The following is a 15,310-nucleotide window of genomic DNA, read 5'->3' as shown; positions in this document are numbered from 1 at the left end:
TGTAGTGTTGGGTGGTAGGAGGAGAGGGTTGTCTGTGTACTTGAGGCAATTGCTGCATTGCCCCAAGATGCTCAGATTCATCAGGTAAACAAGAGAAAACACCGGGCGCTGACCCTTAGACTTGCCTGGATAGGTGCTTATTTATTAAGTACTAAAAACTGTTTTCCTCTAGACAAGTGAGGAAAGTTGAGTGCGCTGGTAATTTGTAGCTTATTTAGTGCTTACAATGAGTTCTGGACAAGTGCTGAGCTCAGAGAAACAGATTTGAGTGCTGAAACTAGAAAACTGGCTAGTTCTAATAAACAAAATTAAGCTAGAAGGCTTCCCTCCAACACAGAAAGGCTTGGAGGCTCAGAAGCTTACAAACAGTCCTGGATACAGCAAATCTGTATCTGGACTAGATGACTTACAGGAAAGGCAGGAAACAAGCTTAGAAATTTTTTTTATATATATATTTTTTTTGTAAAGTGTAAAGTGGAAAGGAGGAGCAGAAACTAAGTGGGTTAGCCTTTTCAAATGTTCTCCCTGGATTAGGTAGAATGAGGTAATGACACTAGACTGTGAGGAGTGTCCCAGATCAAATTTACAGTAGGGGAGGGCAACTGCAAAGCCACCAAGTATAAAAACAGGATACCAACAGGGAGGTAGGGTGGGAAACAATAAACAAACCCAACCAGATGCTTAACAATTGTAGAATATTTCTAGTTAATACCTCACACACAATTAAACTAGCTAGAAATGTATATGCGGACAATAAAAGTGCTATAAATAACTGATAAAAATAAGCAGGGAAACAGGATACTTAAGAGGTATATAGATGACTTGATTTTTGTTTTAAGGGGGGAAGAGTGTAAATGTTTGGAATTGTTTGAAGTTTTGAATAATAATCCTCATGGACTGAACTTTTCTTATGAGTTAAACAAGAAATCCATTAATTCTCTAGAAGTCACACTATACGTGGAGAAAGGGAAAATGTTAGCTGTAAACGTTTTAGAAAAGAAACAGCAGTAAATCGTTTTCTTTTTTCCACTAGTATGCACACTCCACATCTATCAAACTCATTGCCTTATGGTGAATTCAGGAGATTGTTTTATAATACATCTGATGAAACTTTAAGAGAATAAGAGTTAATTGAGGTAGAAAATAGACTTAAAGGTCAAGATTATACAGCTCTACAAATTAATATGGTTAAGAAAACATTATCGTACGGTAAAAAGATTGTTAATTATGATTTAGGACGATATAATGGGGCTAATGTCAAAAAGTATGGTAGGAAGTAAAGATAGGTTATTTTTTGTTTCTAGATATTCTTCTTTTTCACGTAATTTGGAGGAGATCATTAGGGATTTGTGGCATCTAGCTAGTAATGATGAAGTAGTAGTTAAACTTTTTCCTAAGTACATAACTTTTTTGTAATGGGAAGTATAATAATTTGAAAGAGATTTTAAACTTTGCTCATAAGCAGCGGTTTTTACTTGTGGATTCTAAGGGAACATTTGCATGTGGACATTGTAAAATATGTTCCAAGATAAAAAGTATTACTGGAACTAAGTTCAACAAGTTTGTTGCAAATGATAGGTTTTCTTGTGAGTCCTGCAGGGTAGTGTATATCATTGGATGTAATTGTAGGTTTCCCCTTTGGTATGTGGGTCAAACAAAACAGAAAGTTAAAGTTTGTATTTTGAAATGTAAAAAGTGTGGTAGCTGAACAATTTATTAAGGAACACAGTGGATCAGATGCTGTTTTTTTAATGCATTGCTGCAAACATTTTTCTCTTGAGGGGGTGAATTTGTTAATAAATTAAATGTTTGGGAAATTAAAATAATACTAAATTGTAAAACTTTATCCCCTTGGAGACTTAATCAGGAAGTTAATATGTGTTTTTAAACTGTAGTAATTTATCAAGTTTTGTTTTGAGTAATTTGGAATAATTACATATAAAAATGCGTGTTTAGTTAAACTGATTATATATTTGACTTTGATTGGGTTCTTACCTTTATAAAAGCAGTAAATTAAAGTTTGATGCCATATCCTGTAAAGGCAAATGGCCGAGGTACCAGACTGGTATTAAAGTTGGATGCCTGAGCAGCTTGGATTTCTTCTTTTTTTTTTTTATATTCGTGTTTTCAGAAGCATAGTCATTAATAATCCAGAAAAAAGGCTTGCTGTGTATGTCAATGAAGAAGCATGCAGCCATTATTGCAATGCTGATGTCTCTAATCCTGCTTGAATAATGGTCAGCCATTTTACTGATCCTTAGCTTGAGGCAAATTTAAACTGGAACAGCGTATCTTAAGCAAGAGATGAGATTTGGTTCATGCCTTTTGTGTTGGCAAAGGAGTATCTATAACTGCATTAACCTACCTAAAGAGTGGGAAGCCATAGTGACTTATTTAAAATGTTATGAAACACATTGTTATGTGTTGTTTTATTGGGATAGGTAATTTCTTTAGTACTTTGCATCCTTGTATGTTTTGTATTCATGGGTATTAGGCATATTCTGACTGTTGTCAATATTTAATTCCTCTTTCCCCAAAATAGCCATACATCTGTTTTGAGAGTGATGTGTGTGGATTTCAATGTAGTTTAACAGCCTAGCTTAATCAAGGTATCTATGCATGCTGCAATAATTTCTAAAAGACACTACTCCCTCAAAGTCTTGAAAGCTGAGAAAAGCATATAAAGCATCCTATTGCCTTTTGCCAAGAGGAAGGCTGGTAGTCATAGTACTCAGAAGCCCCACAGTATTTGTATATATCCTCATTCAGTGGAAAACTCCTCTTTGCTATATGAAGGCATTGAAGGCACCCCCCCTAACATTTCCCTGTTCTTCATATGCAACACTAGTAGAACCCCTACCTCCCTTAGTCGAACTGTAGTAGCTGTTGATTGTCTGCTGCATTTCTGATTATGTAGTACATATATAATGTGAGTCGTTTAAATGGCATGATTCAGAACACCTTTACATATGTACTGCATAGCAAGGCACTTCGGGACAACAACTGTGCTGTAGCACAGGAAACAGATGCTTCTTTCTTCTATGGATATAAGTGTACACAGCACACGTCATGGCTGCAGTCACGTAACTCATTCTCCCAAGCATATGTGGGAGGAGGCATAATCAGTAGATCTCTAAGTAATTCCTAAGAGAAAAGGGTCTGCTTTGGTACTCTGACTCTTTTGGAATTGGGCCTTTCATATGCTTTTTTACAGACATATGAAATGTATCTAAAGAGATGTGGTATGCCTATGCATAATTAACTGTGCTTCTTCCTTTCCCCCTAGCTGTTATACAACATGGTTGCCAATTATCTTTATTCATTTTGCCTGTTTTCCTCACAGTGAAGGAATGGAATGTTGTTTGACAAAATTTTGCACAGATTGTCAATGTCTCTGCTCCTCTGGCAGGCTCAGACCAGTGCATAAATTGTCCTGCAGTCTGGTGCAGTTTTATGATCTGTCACTCTAGTCAACTAAATTTCATACCACTAACAAAAAGTTACAAAATTATAATATTTGAGAAATCTCCCAAATTTCTGTGCATATACAGAGGTACCAAAGGCCATTCTGACAATCTTAGTGTAATATAAATAGCAAGGAAATAAGCACCACTTCTCTCAATAACAGTGTAAAGCTGTAGAGATACTTTTTTACTGGCAGCAAAGTAACTGTTGTAATGAAATCTATGGGTACTATCTAATTATCCTAGCATGCTTTGGGGGTAAATAAAATATGACAATCACAGAACCAATTTGAAATTATTTTATTTCAATTATTGTATTACAGAACTGAAATTTGAGGGCCCATCCATAGTACATCAGTCAAAGTACAAGAGCCATTCATGTGATGGACTGCATCTTGTGACTAACAGAAAAACTACTGGAGTAGTTCTGAAAATAGGAATCACTTATTATTATTGTTATTATTATAACATTTGTGTAATGTTTCACAGTGCTAAAAGTTATGTCATCAGCATTTAAGTAATCAGACTGACAGAGCAGCTATCACAAGATGTCAAAACTGCATACTTCACCATTTCAACTGCAAAAGCATACCCCCTGTGTCTAAAACATAAATAAAAAATGCACACCATCAGTAGACTATTTATTAAAAAAATAATGCAACTTAAAACATTAGTACAACTTATGAGTTATGAATAAAAAGCATTAACAAACCAGCCCCCTTATCAGGTTATTCAGAATGATGGTGTATTACATGAAATCTTGCCAAAACTTCAAAATAATATGCAGGATAAAAACAAAATTGGAAGATCTTGCCAATATACTAGGTTGAATAATAATAATAATAATATTATTATTATTATTATTATTATTAATAATAATAATAGTTTGTGTCTTTCGGCTTTTTCACAGTTAGGGGTCGCCACAGCGGAACTCCAGTCTGCTAATGATTGGCAGTAGATTTTTACGTACTGGCTTGCCGGGCCTAACGCACTGGCTTGCCGGGCCTAACGCACAACCTTCAATGAAGGAACGCCCGTTCACGCATGTCACCACACAGAAGATGCTCTAACTGAGAATCGAACGGGCAACGTCTAACTGTGAGGCGACAATGCTACCGCAGCACCACCACCGCGGTTTCAATAATAATAATAATAATAATAATAATAATAATAATAATAATAATAATTTCTCTAACCCACACCTACTAAATAAAAAGAATGGTATGTGAACCAGAACTCTAGTACTATAAAATTAAAACCATACAACATTTAAAAAATAAAACATTTTTAAATTGGATGATTGCCATGATATGTTTCAGGAGTGGGACTTGAGCAGGCATTTACTCACTCACGGCTCCTGCATTTTTCTCACAGACTTCACCCTTAGTATCAAATCTGACCATTTGGGAGCAAATCCATGTGTAACTCCTGCCTGGAAGAATATATAGCTGCATTACTATAAAGTCACATGATGCACTTACAATGTGCCATCTGGCATGTACTTGACTATGCACTTACAGCAGCTAGAGCAACCTCATAGGTTCTTCACAAGGAAAATACAGGGTATAAACAACATGCCCTTTGTGGATATAGTAAAAGTCCTATGCCTTTACTCTGTCTGTTACTGACTATTAAGGGGTGACTTATGCCTGACCTACAAGGCACTTGCAAATCCTGCCCTGATGGAGCTGCTACACATCTGCAAGTCAAATGGCAAGAGGTCACCCAATTTACGGATCTAAACTTAATCGCTGACTCAAAAAAAAAAAAAAACATGCTGGAGAGACAGATGTGTGTCTCAGAGACTGACCCTTCTTTGGAACAGGCTTCCTACTCCCGTTAAGTGGAGCCCTTCCCTGACCCTCTTCAAATGCAGTTTGGATCAATGGATGGGGAATCACAAATTCACAGTTGGGGTAGTGCCTATGCCCCTTATGGACTGGAGAATTCTGTAAGATTCTCAAGGCATAGACACAAATCCATGACATCCTCTTGCCCATAGGGCTCATATATATTGGGTAAAATCATGTTATATTGGCTAGGCTTGAGGGCTCTTAAGCTGTTAGCCTAGTAATCTCCTATGAACCTATGAACTTCGCCCATTAAGAATTTTTTATTTTGGGTAGTCCTTTTATAATATGATAACAGTACTTGAAGGAGTGGGAGTTTTGATGGGATTTTCTCCCAAATGGCCATGTTTAATCCAAAGGGCTAGAAGTGAATAATAAATATAACCATAACTTCTTTCCCATGTTACTACTTTTATTGCATGGATTTTTCACTTAGTTTAGCAAGTACTGATCATACACAATTGCAAGTGCTTAATATTTGCACAACTCATATGAGACAGTTATCTATATTAATGGGTTTACTATAATTTCCACAAATTGACTTCCATCATAGATAGCAACATCGAAAGGCAGTTTTCTAAGAAGCTAGACCTCGAATGGAAAGCTAGCGAACCACATCATTGCACATTGAATGGTACATGTACTCCAATGGCCACATTTCCAAAACAGTGAATCTCAAACCATTGCTATTGACATGGTTCGACAAGGGGGTAGAACAACATTTTTATTGTCAGCATTCCGGTTCAGCAATGTCAGCATTAGATGGAACCATATTAATGAATACCCGTGGTGGCTATTAATGCAAGAATTTCCTCATGTAGAAGGTATAATGAACAGTTAAAGTAGATAATGAAAGTTGATACAAATTATTTGTTGGTAAATTGGATTGTGGATGTAAGTCGGAAACAACTGCTGCTTTAAAAAGGTAATTTTCTTCACTTCTACAGAAATTGTAAAGAAACAAAAAAGCCATAGCAACATGTAATATATAAATAACATGGAATTGCAAGTTTAGTGCTGTAAGATTTATTTTGTTGGGGGTGTGAATTTTTCAGTGATTTAGTGAAGCTGTGCCCAAGCCCAGGGATTATACAGGCCATTTAAGAGTTTGTTTAATTAAAGACCTCTATGCAGAAATAATGTCCTTTAACCAAGAATCTAATAGCTACATGAATAACTCTACATCAGCAAAAAGGTTAGGGAATTCCGTAACATCCCTACTCTGGAATAAAAGAAAGAACTTTTTAATGAAGAGCTACTAATAGTCAAACTGATAGTGAGGTTGTTATTTCTTGTCTGGAAATTGTGTTTGATAAATTCAGTGCCTAGAGTAGCAGCCAAGACATCATAATTTAGGCATGGGTTCACTAAAATTAGGCCCCCCATATTAGCAATCGGTACCCTATGGAGAAGAGAGAGAAGGATGTTTACATCTCTTGCTATATGGCAACTGTCTGAGCTCCGTTACTTGCCTAGTAAAGGTTTTCTGGATATGTTCAAGTGCTTTCAAGTGTGAGACTCCTAACTTACAAAACAAACCAGAGTTTTCAATTTATGGCTGAATACTAACTGTACATAATGTAATCAGGGAAACTTTGTCCCTGCTAGTGAAGCAACGCCAGCTATTCCTAATCAGTCCAAAGCATTTCATGGTAATAAGTTTAATGCATGTATCAAACTTCAAGGTGGAGTGCACTGACATCCCTAAGTCTTAACCATGTTGGTGGACTGTAGAATATGATCTTCCATAGCATATGGTTAACTATGACTTCTAGCCCCAAAGAGGATAGCCATACACTTATTATAGCTAAACTTCATTGATTTACAATTTACATTGTACCCAATCTGATAAACTATCCGGGCATCTTTTGAGAGAATAATGATCCTCAGTATTAGTGACTATACTGCCAGTTATGACATCATCAGAACAGTTACTGAATCCGACATGCCAAGGCACTGAGCTGTCAAACAATAAAAGGCCAAAAAGATAGAGAACTAGTTCATTTGAATACATTTACAATGAACTTAGAATCTGAAGAATGGTTTTATAATAACAGCATGACACCTTTGGTTTAGCAGCCAGTTTGTCCCCCATCTAACCACATACAGATTCATATTAGTCTAATTCTTGAGGTCAGTTAAAACATCATGGTGAACTGAATCAATTTTTTTCATGAAACCCAAATAAACGGCATTAGCAGCTAGACCGTGTGTATGTGTGTGTGCGTGTGTGTGTGTGTGTGTGTGTGTGTGTGTGTGTGTGTGTGTGTGTGTGTGTGTGTGTGTGCGTGTGCATATGTGTGCGCGCACATGTATGTGTGTGCAGGTTTGTGTTTCTCTGTCTCCAAGTATGGGTGGTGCATGTTTGTGAAACTTGTGCGAGTGCCTTTCTGTATGTGTGTATGTTTGCTACTGATGGTGGAATGTGCTAGTAGAAGATATGACAACTGCTAATTATACAAAATTTACTCAAATATGGTATAACTAAGCTTAGAGTACTTTAAAACTAAAATGCTGAAAGTCAGTGTCAGAAACTTCAATGTATGTGCACCTCTCTCATGTGGGGCAACCCCCTCCACACTCCCAAACATTAACTGTGCAATTGCACAACATTGTGAAAAAGTGTAAGCTCTATTATCGCTTAAGTGGCTTTGTGGAGTTAGCATTGCTGCAAGTACTTTCCTATATCTGTCTCCCTCCTCCTTCTGGTTAGATGAGTAATAGGTCTCTCTCTGGTACACTTTTCTTGATAATGCAAAGAGACAGGAGGCAGTCAGAAAAAGAAGTAAAAATGCCTCAGAGATATAAGTAAATAAACAAAAAATCAGAAATATGATCTGCTGATAGCAAATGCCATGTTTTAATTAGGCTTAATTAATGTGGTACATTGTATAAAGGGCACTAAACATTAAATGTCATTCCATAACAACTAGGTGGCTATGAGACCCAATCCATCGTGTGTCTATAGCATGATCTTAGCTCTCACTCAGCCAATCCAGACAAGTAACAATCATTTTTTTTCAAAGCAGCAAAGTAATGGCAAGAAGCAATCGAACACATTAAAAGTGCTTAGACAGCTTAGATATTCAGTGGACAGAAGCAAGCACATCTGAAAAAAAACAGAGCCATGCCAAATTTGCTAAAATAGCATGCACATTTATTTACTTTTTTCTTAACTTTTATATGTTACACATCTGACAACTAGGTAAACTCCCAAACTGCCTCTGTTTAAAGGTTACCCAGCAGTACTGTGGTTAAATGATGTGCTCAAAGTCATACAGTAGTTGAACTGAAATCGACTGGATCAAATACTGGATTAAAAGATGAAACTTGATAGTAACTTATAATCTTAATTCTCAGCAGTAAAGCAATAGCTAAGTGAAATATGATATAAAAAACTGCCAGACACTGTCAAGTGACATTTTGCAAGAATGCTGCCACACAGGGTCATAATTATGATTTTTGGTATTGTACAGCAGATAACAGAATGCAACCCCCTTGTCCACAGTCTTAACATCTCCCTTTCACATAGTGCATGTCTCTAGGCATCCTAAAAAAGTTCCTGTGATCACAGGCTTAATAAAAAATAAAGATGCTTGGCTGACATTGAAACTAAAAGATATGTTTAACAAAATGTATAACTTAATTTTTTAAAAAGTGCAAATAATACGCTAAGCCTTTTTTTCTGGCACTTCTAACTTTACAAGATAAATAAATCATTCCAAAAAGCTACCTTTAGTTATTACAACACAGGACCTATGTAAAGGTATGACCAGTATAAATGTATATTTTATATATATGTATATATATATATATATATATATATATATATATATATATATATATATATATATATATATTTGTTTTATATATATATATATGTGTGTGTGTGTGTGTGTGTACATGTATGTTTATGTATATATCTATATATTATGTATATATACATATATATATATATATATATATATATATATATATATATATTATATATATGTTCATGTATAGCTATATGTGTGTGTGTATATGTGTATATATATATATATATATATATATATATATAAACTTAAATTCACTAAATACTAAAAATATACACCCCCCCCCGCACACACACACACACACATAAATATACATACATATATAATAGATATAGACATATATTTAATAAATACTACAAAACACATTTAGTGTACAAACAGATTCGTAAGGTAGTATTGCAGGAAGAAGATCCTTTCTTAGCTGTATGTTAACCTGGATTACTGCTAAGACCACTATGAGATTCTACCCAAAACTGTAGCACTTGTTTTTTATAATAGTTTTCCTTGATGAAAGAAAGTACAGTTGTGAGGCACTTGTTTGCATTAAGAGTAGAACTTTAAAGGCAAGACTGCATGAATGCCCTTTCACTGTTCCACATATTGATTTGAGTTTTATGTTTCACTAATTCCATACTGACTATCTTGTATCTATAGTTGTTATTATAAACTTTTAGGTGATCTTACCATGCTACATTTGTTATTTACTTTACAGTTTGTTTATTATAATTAACACATTATTTTGCAGGAATTGAGCACAGCGTAGGATAACTCATCTTTGCTAGGGACAAACTCCAGATGATGCCAGAAAAGCAGTAACACAAAACCAGAGTTACCCCCACATCTAAGGACCTTCATTATACAGAAAACTTAGAACAACAACAGCAGACAACATTTTAGTCTAGTTTATTTATTACTCATCCCCTCACACCTCAGTAGTACAACATTTGTGGAAGGAAGTAACAAATTATATGTCCTGTCATGTCCAGTATTAGTTGTGTACAAAGAAACTATGTGCTATTAATTTAATTTATTTGTAACTTGGTAAATGAACTGGTCATCGAGGAACGTTTTTGGCTATTACCTGAGCCACAACAGCGAGAGGAAATGCACATTAGCTAATTAATATTACTGCTTTTAGGAACCAGCAGAGGAATGGAGTATCTGGAGAAAAAGAAAATCAACTCCACACAGTTACGACACATCTGGATTATCCCAACCTGTCACCAGGTGATAATGAAGAACTAAAGTAATCCTTGAGATACTGCTGTGCAGCCTTCATCCCCAATAACAACTTGTCTTAATGTCCAAATCCACTTCATCGGCAAAGAATGTAAAGGATATATCTTCCTACCTATTCAAGGTATAATTTTATTTATTTGTGTATTTATTTACTTGCTTACTTACTGACATTTGATTACCCAGAATGCCCGACTGAGTAGGAGCCCATTTTTAGTGCTGACTCAATGAGAAAAGCTCCAAGGTATTACAAAACATTTTCAAAACAATAATTGTACAGTCTTTAAAAATAACACAAACAAACGAATACAGTTTGAAATGATACCAAAATAGACATAATATAAAACATTGATTACAAATAGATACAAATTATCTGGCAATGATTTAATAGATACAATTTAGCCAGTTTATAGAGAAATTAAAGTTAAGTTAGTATAATACAAACTGGAATTGTAATACAACTTCCATGACACACGACTTGCCTCACAAGTATGCCTGCCAGTTGTTTGAGACAAGGAATATTAGGGCCACTATTTTTTTTTATTAAGCAAGTAGTTCTAAACAAGCAAACCCAGTGTGATTATTGTATTCTGAAGTGATGTCAGCAGATTAAGTGGTCTGTGTTGCCCATATCATTCAACTACTATAATTTAGGCATATCTGTATGATTGTTAACTTCAGATTTTACCTTGTTCCTCCTAGTTACTGATTTTCTTCATAAAGATAATCACATTCAGTGGTGTATTTATTATGAAATAGCAGAAATAAGCCCATGCAGAGATTCCCTATCACTAATTACATAGGGTCTAGTATGCAAAGACCTTCTATTCCAAAAATAAGAAAATGTACTTCTTACGGTTCTTTTACTACAATTTTTAAAGGGCATGGATATTATTTTAATGTTCAGAAGTTGACATATATGATGTTCTTCTCTCTAAAACAAATAGAACAGTATTTCTAAGTAATAAAATTACGCATATTTCTAGAGTTGCCCTCCTCACCCCAAACTTTCTGGGCATAAAGTTGCATGCATATGCCAGAAACATCGATTAGACCTTTTTCTAGATGTTTTGCATCTGCACCGCAGAGGTAAAGCACACAGCCATACCATGTCTTGTAACATACAGAGCAAAATCAAAAAGTCTGTCTTCTACATCATGAAGGCTTAGGTACATTATTTCCTGCTATCAACCTCAGTCAGCAAATTATACAGCAACAAAGGGTCATCACGGCAGTTTGCTTGATCACCCTGTACCTTGTGAAGAAGCATGACTGAAATGGTACAATAAAAGCCATGTGTTTTCCTTTTAATAACGCAAAGTCACCTCTTTTTAGCCCTGATCCCGTGATGTTACACTGTTGAGCTGCCCGACCCACTGGATCCGCCCCCATAAACGGGTTATAACAGAAGTATTGACAGCTGCATCCTCTGTCTGGGTGCCGTGAAGTACAGCGGGTAGTGAGAAGCAGACAGTCATAGACACTGGAGTGTAAGCAAAGGTAAGGGGGCAAAATAGAGGCTGGAAGGAGGTGAACTAGTGACAAACACGCACCTATTTTAAGAACATCAGAGCAAGTAACGGAAAGAAATGTATTTGGGCATACCAGGTGTGCTTGTGCGGTTTGTAAAGATTTTAGCAACTAAGGGTGTTTATTAATCTATACCAGGTACGGAACTACCAATTCCATTTGACAGGAGACAGGTCAAGGAACAAACCAGGTTTCCATGGTCGTACGACCGCCATGATAGTTGTCAAAGTGCTTAGAGCAGTAATTAGAGGTGTAATTAATGTTACCATCCCTGGGAGTAAGCTGGGGATGGCATACGGACGATCATAATTTGTTTGTCGCTTTGTCTTTGTTGTGTTGTTACAGTAGTGTAAAGTCTGGTAGAATATATGTGGTTGAAAAAGTCTAAGGGCTGTCTAGTGTACAGTCGTTCATATTCAAGGCATCGCGTTTGACTGTGGTTAATCGCATTGTGTACTGTTTTTCAACTACAAAGTAAGAGCTAGCCAACTATAGCAAAACAGCAGCAGTCAGGGAAGGTGGTGTTAGGAAAAGAGGTGTGTTTTTTAGTAGGTCTATATGTGTACATGTCTGTATATAGATGACAGAGATATAGACACAGACTTTCACACATTTTTCCAGACACCATTCAGTTGGCCACATGGTACAGGACCGCAGGCTCTCTTGATAAGTGGCCCCATTTCAGGGTAAATTATGAAAATACAGATTTTCCGACACCTAACAAACAATGAGTATATTGTTCCTGGTACAGTATAAGTGTGCGGCGACGTTGTGGAAGAGGCCGGGAACTGTATGACAGGTTTTTGTCTTGACTCCTGACTGGAAACCAGGAAATGAACTCATTGGAATTGCCGTCTAGTAACCGAATGTCACATGACCTGTAAATATCTGGCGTCTCGTGACACTGTGACTCTGTCCTCCACCATGTTCCGAATTGGAGAAAAACAAATATTTTGAAAATGTGTGCTGTATGACAGTCTGTCTTTGGGTAGCAGTGACCTCGGGAGTAGGGTTATCACCTGTCCCACTTTGGGTAGTTGTGTCCTGCAAAAAAATTGAAAAAATGGCAAATGTCCTGAGATTTTAGGACAAAAATATTTCCTATATTTTCTTTAATAGCTGCATAAAACAGCTATTTTGTATCTGAAACACTTAAATGTTATAAGAAACAGAATAAGCAACTAAAATGCTACAAGAATAAGCTTTTAATTTGACAAAAAAGGGAAGTTCTGCCCTTTGTACTGGCTGTGGGTATGTTTTGCCCTGCAAAATTTGACGTTTCTACAAAAAATGTCCCACTTTGGGCATTTGAAAAGGTGGCAACCCTACTCGGGAGATGCCCGACAATGGCACCTACCTTTGTTAACACCGAAATGTAGATACAGTAGAAATACCGTTAAACTGTCCCTGATTATTTAGATTTATCCCACTTAAAACTGGTGACTGTTGGAGTAAAGGCAGCGAATTGCACATAATAAATAATCGCATTGATTACAGTTACAGACTTTTTTAGTTAAAAAAATGTATATTCATTCACAGTCTCTTATTCCGTCACTGTGTCGAGTTATTAGTGCTATTGCCCCTGATTATTTCTGGATTTGTCCCAGATTCTGTTTAGTACAGAGGTAGTCTGTTAGATGTCTCAGATTGTTGTCAAGGATGTCACTATTTTTTTTTTCTTTGTTTTTCCTCCGCCGCTCCTTAAAACTGATTTTGTAACAGTAATTACGATAAACACCTACACATTGTACATTGTATTCTACATTGCATGTAAGGAGTGCGTGTCGTTCAGAAAACGCACGTTAATGCAGATTAATAATTTTGTCTGCATTTTAACAGTCAGTGCTAATCAAGTATTTATCATTTTTTACTTTGATCTTGGAAATGTTGGCTTTGTCCCCGATTCTCGTTGGGTAACAGTTTAACAGCCGTACTTGTAATTTTCAATGATTATAACGGGGCATACCTTTCTGAATAAGTGCGCGGATTATTTATTTATTTTTTTCTCTTCTTTGTAGAAATGTCAGATTTTTTAGTACAAAATATGCCCATGCCCAGTTTAAAAGTATAGAACTTCACTTTTCCTGACAAAACAAAAGCTTATTCTTGTAGCATTTGAGTTGCTAATGCTATTTCATATACCATCTACCTGTTTATATACAAAATAACTGTTTTATGCAACTATTAAAGAAAACTTAGGAAATATTTTTGTCCTAAAATCTCAGGACATTTGACATTTTTTGACTTTTTTCTCAGGACACAACTGACCAAAGAGGGACTGTCCTTTGCAAAGTGGGACAGGTGGTAACCCTACGCTGACCACCAACATAACAGCACTTTATCAGTAGCATGTTTTGAAAACAGCTTTATGTGCTTGCTCACTTTTGCTCTTTTACTTTCATTATCCTACTGAAACTGGAACAATTGGTACCCTTGTGCTGAGTAGACTGCTGCCCTTAAAACATAATTTGCCTTGCAACATTCATACCTGAGTGTACAGCTGGAAACCTGTGGTTGCACTCCTTGAGTTTTTCATTGTTGTTAAATTTCTGTTACTCTTTGCCATAAATGGGCAGTAGCCTGAATAGCATAGTTAACTGTGTTGGTGGGCTACTTCACATGCAGTTAACGTGCAAGTTCTGTTTTCCAGTAGCAACAATCTATGCCAGACAGAAGTTTAATAATTTGCATCACTCACAGAAACAATTTTTGGGTGAGGGCAGATCAGATCAGTGCAGCTATTTTTGTACTTTTCTTTTTAATGATTATAGTTTAGTAATGATTCAGTCCTGGCAAGCACCGATACATTAACATTGTAGTTTTATTTTTATTTCTTTGAGTTTAACTATTAAATCCATAGGAGGTTACTAGGCTATTTGCCGTAGGGCCTTTATAAACCTAGCCATGTTGTACCCTTGTTCCCTTATTGACCAAGTTGCATGGTCTATATTTGCAGCGTGAGTCTGTGATCAGCACCGACTGCCCTTATTCAAGAGGGACATAGGTGACACCCCCGGCATAAATTTACGGTCTCCCATCCAGTGTCTAAGTTACGCTTAAATATGGTCATTTAGGAGTGCTATTTTATGTGAATTGGGACTTTGTTCCAGAGGACTGGCAATCTCTGGGAGACATTTCTGTCTTTCCAGCATGTCCTGTTAATGTTGCAGGCTAGGTTAAGATCCCTAGAGTAAGTGAATATTGTCCCATTTGACTTGCGAATGTGCAGCATTTCCATCAGGGCAGAGTCTGACACTGCTTTGTAGGTCAGGCACAAGTTGCTTCCCAGCAGCCTGTAAGGTACAGAGTACAGAGTCAGGGCCTTTGGTCTGTCCATGTAGGTCGTGTGTTGAAGGCCCCGAATTTTCTTGGTGAGAAACCTCTGAGGTCTCTCCAGCTGCTGCAGGTGTCTGCT

At 36.5% G+C, this 15,310-nt stretch overlaps 1 protein-coding gene across 1 annotated transcript in view; it reads left to right on the top strand.

Annotated features, from left to right (window-relative positions):
* Positions 1-11,747: 11,747 nt before the first annotated feature.
* Positions 11,748-15,310, top strand: part of LGMN (legumain) — a 208,962-nt gene continuing 205,399 nt past the window's right edge. Inside the window, exon 1 of the mRNA XM_044074652.1 lies at positions 11,748-11,865. The gene's annotated coding sequence lies outside the window, so the exon portion shown is untranslated. The remainder of the gene's footprint in view (positions 11,866-15,310) is intronic.

This window comes from Protopterus annectens, chromosome 6.part0 (genome assembly GCF_019279795.1).
Source record: "Protopterus annectens isolate FY-2018-M chromosome 6.part0, PAN1.0, whole genome shotgun sequence".
In the NCBI taxonomy this organism is placed as follows: Eukaryota; Metazoa; Chordata; order Ceratodontiformes; family Protopteridae; genus Protopterus; species Protopterus annectens.
The sequence above is the reverse complement of the archived record's forward strand: the minus strand, read 5'-3'. Positions and strand labels throughout refer to the sequence as shown.